Source organism: Helianthus annuus, chromosome 8 (assembly GCF_002127325.2).
Source record: "Helianthus annuus cultivar XRQ/B chromosome 8, HanXRQr2.0-SUNRISE, whole genome shotgun sequence".
NCBI classification, from domain to species: Eukaryota; Viridiplantae; Streptophyta; class Magnoliopsida; order Asterales; family Asteraceae; genus Helianthus; species Helianthus annuus.
Genome location: NC_035440.2, coordinates 163,071,809 through 163,081,283, shown reverse-complemented (window position 1 = coordinate 163,081,283; position 9,475 = coordinate 163,071,809). Strand labels below are relative to the sequence as shown.

At 34.6% G+C, this 9,475-nt stretch overlaps 1 long non-coding RNA gene across 1 annotated transcript; it reads left to right on the top strand.

Annotated features, from left to right (window-relative positions):
* The first annotated feature begins 4,009 nt into the window (after positions 1-4,009).
* LOC110871464 lies at positions 4,010-5,229 on the top strand. Its single transcript, XR_002553759.2, has 3 exons — positions 4,010-4,145; positions 4,680-4,733; positions 4,998-5,229. It is a non-coding gene; the product is annotated as an uncharacterized LOC110871464 (long non-coding RNA).
* The last annotated feature ends 4,246 nt before the right edge of the window (positions 5,230-9,475 follow it).

The window sequence follows — 9,475 nt, the reverse complement described above, 5'->3', positions numbered from 1 at the left end:
TCGGAGAGGGATAAGATGCGTTTGATGGCGGTGGAGTTAACTGTCATATTCGTCCCTGTGGTTTGGTCACTTTGGCCATTTTAGTCCATTTTTCAAAAATGCGCCATTTTCCTCCCCGACGTTCTGGAAAGGTGCCATTTCAGTCCAAAAATCATAACCCAGTTAAGTCGGTTTGTAAATAAGGACTGATTGTGTAAATTTGTAACATAAAGGACCATTTAAGTAAAATGTATAAATATTAATATAATTATAAAATATAATATATATATATATATATATATATATATATAATGTATACCTGCATATTCACCACCACCGCCGGAACCGGAGCTCCGGTGGTCACCACCACCGCCGCCGGAACCACCACCATCAACGTCATCATCGTCATCATCATCGACCTTCATCATCATCATCATCGCGATCTTCATCATCAGACCTTCATCATCAGACCACCACCAACACCTTTACCTCTCTACTCCGGTGACCGGAGTAAATCACGCGCAGATGTGGAGCCTGGAAACTGAAACGCCGATTGAAGTATTCACGCGCAGATGGCAGAAGTGCAGAACGATTGAAGGAGTGAAGGACGATTGAACGTTTGAAGGTCAATTCGATTGAAAGCGATTCTGCCATTCTGGATTGCTGGGAACGAACAGTCGAACACACTCAGTCACTCAACACAGGTCTGTTAATCTATTGAGTTTTGAAACTTTGATTTCATGATTGAATTTCCGATTTCATTATCATCATATTGCATTATTGTGAAACTTTGATTCTGATAAATTAATCTGATTGAATTTCCGATTTTAGAAGTTCTAGAATTCAGACTTTCAGAAGTCAGAACATAACATCAGGTCTGTTCCGACCGTTCGTTTAATTTTTGAAGGTCGTCGGAGATGATTATGAACGGAAGAGAACGGTGAAGAAGATGATGACAACGATAACAGATGATGGTTCGCCGATGATACGGTGGTCGGAGGCGATCAAAGGACTCAGTTGATAGACGATGAATGATGGAGATACAGACCAAGACGAAGAACGACGAGGTTGAACGGTGAGGATGATGACGGAGAAAAACAGAGATGATGACCGGAGAAGATGATGTACGGCGTTGAACGGTGAAGAAGATGATGACAACGATAACAGATGATGACGATGATGACGTTGATGGTGGTGGTTCCGGCGGCGGAAGTGGTGACCACCGGAGCTCCGGTTCCGGCTCCGGTTCACCCTCTCCCTCTCTCGTCTGATCTGTATATATATATGTATACATTATATATATTATATATTTTATAATTATATTAATATTTATACATTTTACTTAAATGGTCCTTTATGTTACAAATTTACACAATCAGTCCTTATTAACAAACCGACTTAACTGGGTTATGATTTTTGGACTGAAATGGCACCTTTCCAGAACGTCGGGGAGGAAAATGGCGCATTTTTGAAAAATGGACTGAAATGGCCAAAGTGACCAAACCACAGGGACGAAAATGGCAGTTAACTCATGGCGGTGGCTGTGAAGAACGACGTCGGAGAGGACAAATAGACTTTTGTGTTTTGGGTTTGGTCTAGAAAATGGGTTGGGTTATTTTGATTGGATCAAGTGGCAGCCCATTAATGTGGATTTTGATTGAAAAGGTCATGTTTGATCGAAATGGCTTCCAGTTCAAAAGGTCTAAATAGATTCCAATGAAGGTAAATTTTCTCGAGTGGCATTCGCTAGAAGAAATGTGCAAGTGGATAACATGGTTTGTGCAAGCAATTACCCTATTTCACGATAATACTTTAGTGGTCCGTCAATTTGTCGTTCAAAAAAAATTGCACGTGGTGGATTAGAGGTACACAAGCCGGTTAATTTCAATAATTGGTTCGGTTAACCGGTTAATTTGACTTTTTTATTTTAACCGGTTATTACTTTAAACTGTTATTTTTGTAAACAAGTCCGGTTATTTACTTTAACCGGTTCGGTTAATAACCTGTATTTTTGCTTTTTTTTTTTTGTTTTTTTTTTGTTGGTTAACCAGTCTATCAGTTAAAAAATGGTTAATAGCAAGTTACTATACTAAATATTTATAACCGGTTACTAACCTACGGTTAAAGATAACTACTAACCGGTTATTCTTTGAATGGTTATTAACCGGTTACGGTTTTAGTTAATAACCGTTACAGTTAACTAACCGGTTATTTTGTGCACATCTAATGTGGATATTGATACTAATTTAAGAGATTTGCTGTTGTTTTATTGAACATTGTAATTCTATTGTTTATGGTATGGTTGATGGTTAAATTTTTAGTCTTTCTTTTTTTACACTGGCTATGCTGACCTGCAATTTATAGAGCTATATAAGGGCATTTATGTCAGCTTCTTTATTCAAATTTTATCTCTATAATTTATGATTAAAAATAGCGAATTCTTGTAGGCCTGCAAATAAATAGAACGTTCATGGACTCGTGAACTTATTTAGCAGAAAGTTCGTTTACTTGATAAACAAACGAACATGAACATATTTTTTGATCATTTAATTAAAATAACGTACATGAACACACGTATTGTTCGTTCATTTATGTATGTGAACGTGCCTTTATGTTTGTTCGTTCGTTTATGTTCATTTTAATTTAAATACATAAGTAATTATATTTATATAGGTTTAGGATCTTGTAAAAAAAATATGAAATTTGTGAGAAGAATAAGAAAGAACATGATAAGGACACGTGTCATTATTTAATTTATTAAGATAAGGACAATTAAGTAATTTAATTAAAACATCTAATTAAAGATAAAATTCAAAAACTCACATGCAATGTACATGCAAGTTCCCCCGTCTTTTTTAAACGTCAATAACTTTTTATACGTAACTTTAAAAAAAATACACCACAATAACGAGTGTTTATTTATCTTTAATATGAGTACCGTATTGCTATACTTATGTAGAGAAAAAAATTACGTTTCGATCGGATATTTATGGCCATGGTGTTTTGTCTATGTTGTTTTAATTGTATAGTGATTTAAAGCGTTGTGTTTTACAGTAAAACACCATGAACGTATACAAGACACCATAACATTGCAAATATCATTGAATTGCAAACTACCATTTTCAATGTTATGTTGTCTTATAAGGTGTCTTATATACGTTCATGGTGTTTTATAAGACACCATAACATTGCAAACACGAATGGTATTTGCAATATTATGGTGTCTTATATACATTCATGGTGGTTTACTATAAAACACAATGTCTTAAATCATTATACAATTAAAACATCATAGACAAAACACCACGAACTAAAATATCTGATCGAAACGTAATTTTTTTCTCTATATAAGTATAGCAATATAGTACTTATAAAAAAGATAAAAAAAAAACACTCGTTATTATGGTGTCATTTTTTAAAAAAAGTTATGTATAAAAAGTATTGACGTTTAAAAAAGACGGGGGAACTTGCATCTACAGTGCATGTGGGTTTTTGAATTTAAAAATGTTAAGTTTACGTTTATACCCTTAATATAGAAAATTAATTATTTTAATGGTAAACACTACTTACAATTTTGTCATTATAATCTCAACTATTAGGTTATAGATCAAAGGGTGTAGATTATTTCCTACACTTCTTACAAAACATACCATTTTTACAATAACCCTATATGTAAATGTTAAACATAAAAATAAGAGTGAATTGCAAGTTTTGTGTAAGAACCTGCCCGAAAATGTCCTAAAACACTCCGTAAGTGAAAACCCGGACCCCTAAAACCATAAATTTCAAGAAAAATCAAGAAAACCAAGTTTTAATTGTAACGCCCAAATTTAATTATATGCGTTTTTATATATGTATTGCTATAAAATGTTTTAAGAAATAACTAGGAGGTGAACCTAGTTAGAATGTGAATTAGGATTTTCTGGCCATTTAAAAATAAGTATGTATATATGAGGGGTGGAATGTGTAAATGATGAAAGTTAGATTATTAAAAACACAAAAAACACACAACACACACACATACGTGCGTGTTTGGTGGCCAGGAGCAAGAAGGAGAAAGAAACCCTCCTCATCTTCACAAAAATTGAACAATTGAAGCCCTAATCATGGCCAAAACTCTTGCATGTTAATGAATTCTTGATCATCTAGTCCTACTAAAGCATAAGGTAACAAGAATTTTATGTTTTGGTGATCTTGAATATTTGGGGTTTCAAGAAATCCTTGAGTTTATATGAATTAGTATGATAAATGAACCAGGATCACCTTTTTGAACATGATGAAAGCTTGAAATATATTAGATTGATCTTGGAAGTGAAAACCCCACTTAGAGTAGAATGGTAGTGATATGTAACATGGGATTTTGGAGTAAATTAGCATAATGATGTTGTATGATGATGTTCTTATTAAGTCGTTGCTATGTGAATTCGAATTAGGATGAAGGTTGTATGAGATTTTGATAAAAATTGATGTTCTTGAAGTTATTGATATGAACTAGCCATGTTATGCATATAATACTTGTACACTATGCTTGATTAGTAGTACGCACGCCAAGTGTTCGTTAAAATGCTTCAATGGGGTGATCAAATGATTTCCAAAGTTAATTGGTTAGAATTGGGAGTGCGTTGATTGTTAATTTGAAGTTGTTAATAACGGAATGAAAAGAACGACATAAGATTAAAGAATGTGATTTTGGATTGTAGGAATAAAGGAAGAAAGCTCAAGCCAATCCGGGTCACAAACGAAGAACGAAAAAGGTAAGTTCCTTTGCTTACAAAATATTATTAGTATGTATTAATGTGAAATGTTATTATCCTAGAGTCGAAACTGTATACTTGTAATGAGTTAGTGTAAGTCGAAAAATGTTAAGGATATGGGTTGAATGAGTTGAAGGGATAATGTGCCAAGTTGAGAAATTCATGTTCGGAAGAAGGTTTAAAAAGTTTTCTTGTAGTTCGACTAGTAATTTGATGTCATATAAATTTATGAATTAAAATGTCTAATTTATTGGTTGTATGTAGGTAAAGCAACTTGATGGATGGCGCTACTTGGATCGAACACACTCATGATGCACGCTTCCGCGAAGATACTAGTTATGGTTTAAACTTTTGTTAAAACGGGTCTTTTGTAAGGAACTTAACCCGGTAGTTATTAGATGTTGAACTTGTAGTTAAAGATTATGTTAGTTGTTTATGAAATGTTTGGGTTGTAAACTCTTTTTGTAACTATTTCGTTAGCTATCACGAAGTTAAATGCAGAAATTTTACTTATGAATTATTTGACCCGTTTGGTATTTTGTCAAATGAAGCTCGTTAGTTTCTTTCAAAATTTTAGACCTTACGTTAATACTCGGTCGCGGGCCGTGTCTAACACCTCGGAAATTCCTGTCCAATAAAATAAAGACACATGTCATGTGAGACAAACGTGTCAGGAACCCGGATCAAATAAAGATGTATGGTAGGATTTAAAGAATGGCGTCATGTTATTGAAAATACCTCTAAACGATCCGAGGGCGACATGTTATTAAAACACCTCTGAGCGACCCAAATTATAAATCCCAAGATCCTTAAATCGTTTGATAAGCATCTGATATATAACTGGTTGTTCTAAATAAATAAAATTCCATTTCTATATAGAAAATTTGAATTTTTAAGGATATTGCTATGACATTCGGAAGTTGGAATTTGATTTAAAAAGAATTGAATTGGAACAAATTAATGTCTATCACATTTCCGACATTTCCAAAGCTTGAGACAAAAAAGCCAAAGTGATGTAAAGGCATGCAAGCATGCAAGGTCTGAGATAATGGTCCCTACACTGCAGTAAAAGCATGAGGAATCCGACACTACACAATTGCATGGTCAATACTTGGAAGTTTGCAAGATTTTTGGCTTCTGGCCATCGGTTACGGACCGTATGGCTTTAAGCTTATGGTCCGTAAGGTGCATACCTGGGTGATTTCAGTAAGGGTCGGTTACGGACCGTAACAGTTCAAGCATACGGTCCGCAAGAGGATCATACGGACCGCAAGGTCTTAGGCTTACGGTCCGTAAGCCTGTCGCTGGCAGCAGAAAATGGACAGCTGCCTGTTCAGCTTGTTGCACCGACTTATGAGCATGGTTTTCGAAACCAGGGACTTGCTAGGCAGTATTTAGCCACATAGGGGCACCTGGGATCATCTCACAACAATTGTAGAGTCACTTGGCATGATCTTGAGCCATGAGGTTCACTATATAAGGAGCTTGAGTTGTGAACATTAGACTTGCTCACTTGGAACTTTTGTTCAGGACTTCTCTGGAGCTCTCTGGACAGCAAGCAACCTTCTTAGTGATCTCTAGCAGTAATTAGGACTCTTGTAAGTGTCCTTAACCTCCCTTAATTCAGTTTAGCCTAGTTAATTAGCTAAAAGTCAAACCATCATAATTAAGGTTTGACTTCGAGATTAGTCAATAGTTACTCAGTCAAATCTCGAATTAAAAATACCTATAAGTAGGTAATTATGTGGGTAACAAACCCTTAAAAAGGGTACTTCCAAATTCCCACTCTAACCATGATAATTGTCGAGTCAAAGCTTACTTTAAAAAGTCAACAGAATGCTTAAATCTAAATTAACTCATAATTAGCAATGTAGGACACATGCAACCTGTTTGATCATTAATATAACTTGGTAACTAATGTAAGAACATGTCCCAACATGTTCAACTCGACAATTTTCTGTTTAGACCCGGTTTGGAACCGAAAGTCGCATAGTTTGACTTTCGCTTTGACTTTCAGTTCTGACCCATTTTGGTTAAGTTTAGGATTGCCTTAAGGCTTCTTTTGGACCTAGTTACATGTTAGTATAACCCTCTTTGATTATACGGCTTGGTTCACTAGCTGTCTAATTATTATGCAAGTTTCCGTTAAATGCCCATATGTTGACCATCATGCCAAATGTCCTAAAATGTGATTTTTGAAAATATAAAAGGATAGACATCTTAGTTACTGAATTATAAACTTGTACCTAAAATTAAACATCAGTTTGAGGTCTAGATTAAGAGTTATGCTCATTAGCGTAATTAGAAGCTTTCTTAGTATTTAATTAGCATAATTAGCATATAGCCTATCTAAACCCAAATTTTTATATCAAACTTTATACCCACTGATATATAATAATATTTTGGGATTTTTAAAGATTTTTATTTATTTTTAGGCTGAGCGTAACCTAGAGTTTTTAAGCATAATTCGGTTGTTGCCGGTTTTGCCCTTTTTGGCCATAAAATGAGTTTTATAAATCCTTTTGACCCCAAACCTTTTTATACTGATTTATTATGTCAAATATATTATTTTGAGCCTTCTGGAATTATAAAAATATCAGCTTTTCTTTCAAAACCCGGAATTTGGCTCCAAATCGCCTTTTTAGGCATTTTTACGACATAGTATGTATTAAAACTAGTTTATATATATATGGGTTGATACCTACTGATATATTCAGCAAAATTTTATATTATAACAGTAAGCTAAAGTTCCAAACTCAGATTTCCAGTTTTGACCTTTTAGGCTTATGTGGAATTACCAAAATGCTCTTTCGGTGCATAGGATGGTTATAACTATAAAATTCACATAAATATGATACCCTACTGTTATAACATAGTAAACTAAGTATATTTACTGATTTATTCAGATATGTAACTCAGATTACTAGTTTAACTCTATTATACCCTTTAAAATGCAAGGCCTAAAATTGAGAAAAAAAGTCCGACATTACTGATAGCGAGTGTAGTCCCCAAAACATAATCCATGCTGCATCTGTGCGGATTTTAAAAGCTACAATACTGCAATAATACCGAATTTTACAATTCACGTAGCAATCAACTAAAATCAAGGTTTAAAAAAACGGAAACGAGTTTCGAGGCGTTTTTCTTTCGCCTCACGAGGCGTAAGTCATCATCATCATACTCGGTAAATCCCACCAATAGCAAAGCTAAGGTAGGGTCTGAGGAGGGTAGATGTAGACAGCCTTACCTCTATCCCGTAGGAATAGAGAGACTGCTTCCAGTGAGACCCCCGGCTTGATTGTAGTTTTGTATCAAGCCTTGGACCTAAGACACATAACACTTAAACAATCGGGACAGAGACTGATTGGTGCATGTACCCCCGTGTCTTTCAGCTATCAACGTTATTTTTCACGAAATTAGTAAAATAACGTTAAATTAGTACCATTTCACTTTTGCCCCCCGAGCGCCCACACATATATACATTATATGTGCACACCATAGTTATTAAAAGCCATCGCCTCTTCTGAATCGGCCCATTTTCCAAGCTAGACGAGGCAATTGCGCTTTAATTCTCCAGGTGATGATTCAAACGCAAATTTCGGAGAGATTCCTAGATTCCGGAGAGTTTCCGGCCAAATCCTGTAAATTCCGGCAATATTCCAGCCAGAATTCTACTTTTATTTTAGGAAAACTACTTTTCTACACTAATAAATAGATGATATTAAATGTTATGTAATAGCTTTTGTTTATTTTATTTGAAGAATAGTATTACTTTTCTAATACATAAAATATGTTTAGTTTTTTTTTTCACTGTGCGCTCTTTTTTTCTCAGGACCTCGCTTTTTTGCGCCTAGCGCCTTTAATAACTATGGTGCACACCGCAAGCAGGGCATTCACGAGGCGTAAGTATTGAGGCAAAACAAGGCGTAAGGCCAAGGCGGTATTAATTTATAAATATAAAATTATATATTGTAAAAAAACGAAATACTTAACATCAAAAAAGGAGTTTTCTCATCAATTTCATTAGATTCAGTAGTTAAAAACATAAACAGCAGCCATAACTTAATCATTAACAACAACCATAATATTAATAGCAGAAAAAAAAACATTAACAGCAGCCATAACATTTACAGCAGAAAAAAAACATTAACAGCAGCAATATTTATTCATGATCGATTAAACAAAACACTGAGAATGAATTAACAATAATCATCAATTAACAATCATCAAAAGCGGCCATAACAGAATCAATTAACAGCAGCAAGTATCATTAAAATCAGCCATAACAGAATCAATTAACAATCATCATCAATTAACAATCATCAAAAGCGGCCATAACAGAATCAATTAACAGCAACAAGTATCATTAAAATCAGCCATAACGAAATCAATTAACAATCATCACCATCAATTATTAAGAAACAAAATAGTTCAAGATTAAACAAAGCATTAAAGAAAACTTACCTGTATTGAAGATTGAAGAAGAATCACTATTTCAAGATTGAAGATGGGATCACGATTTCAAGATTGCAGATGGGTTTTTGTGTATTTGGGATCATGATTTCAAGATTAACCCTATAAAGCTATTTAAAGAAACAAAAAAAAAAAGTCGTGCTAGTTTATTATTGCCGCCTAAGAAAACCCTAATCTATCCTGCCTAAAACATAAATGTACGCCTTGACAAAATAGTTCCGCCTCGACACGAATTGTGCGCCTCACCCCACTGAGGCGTACGTATAGTA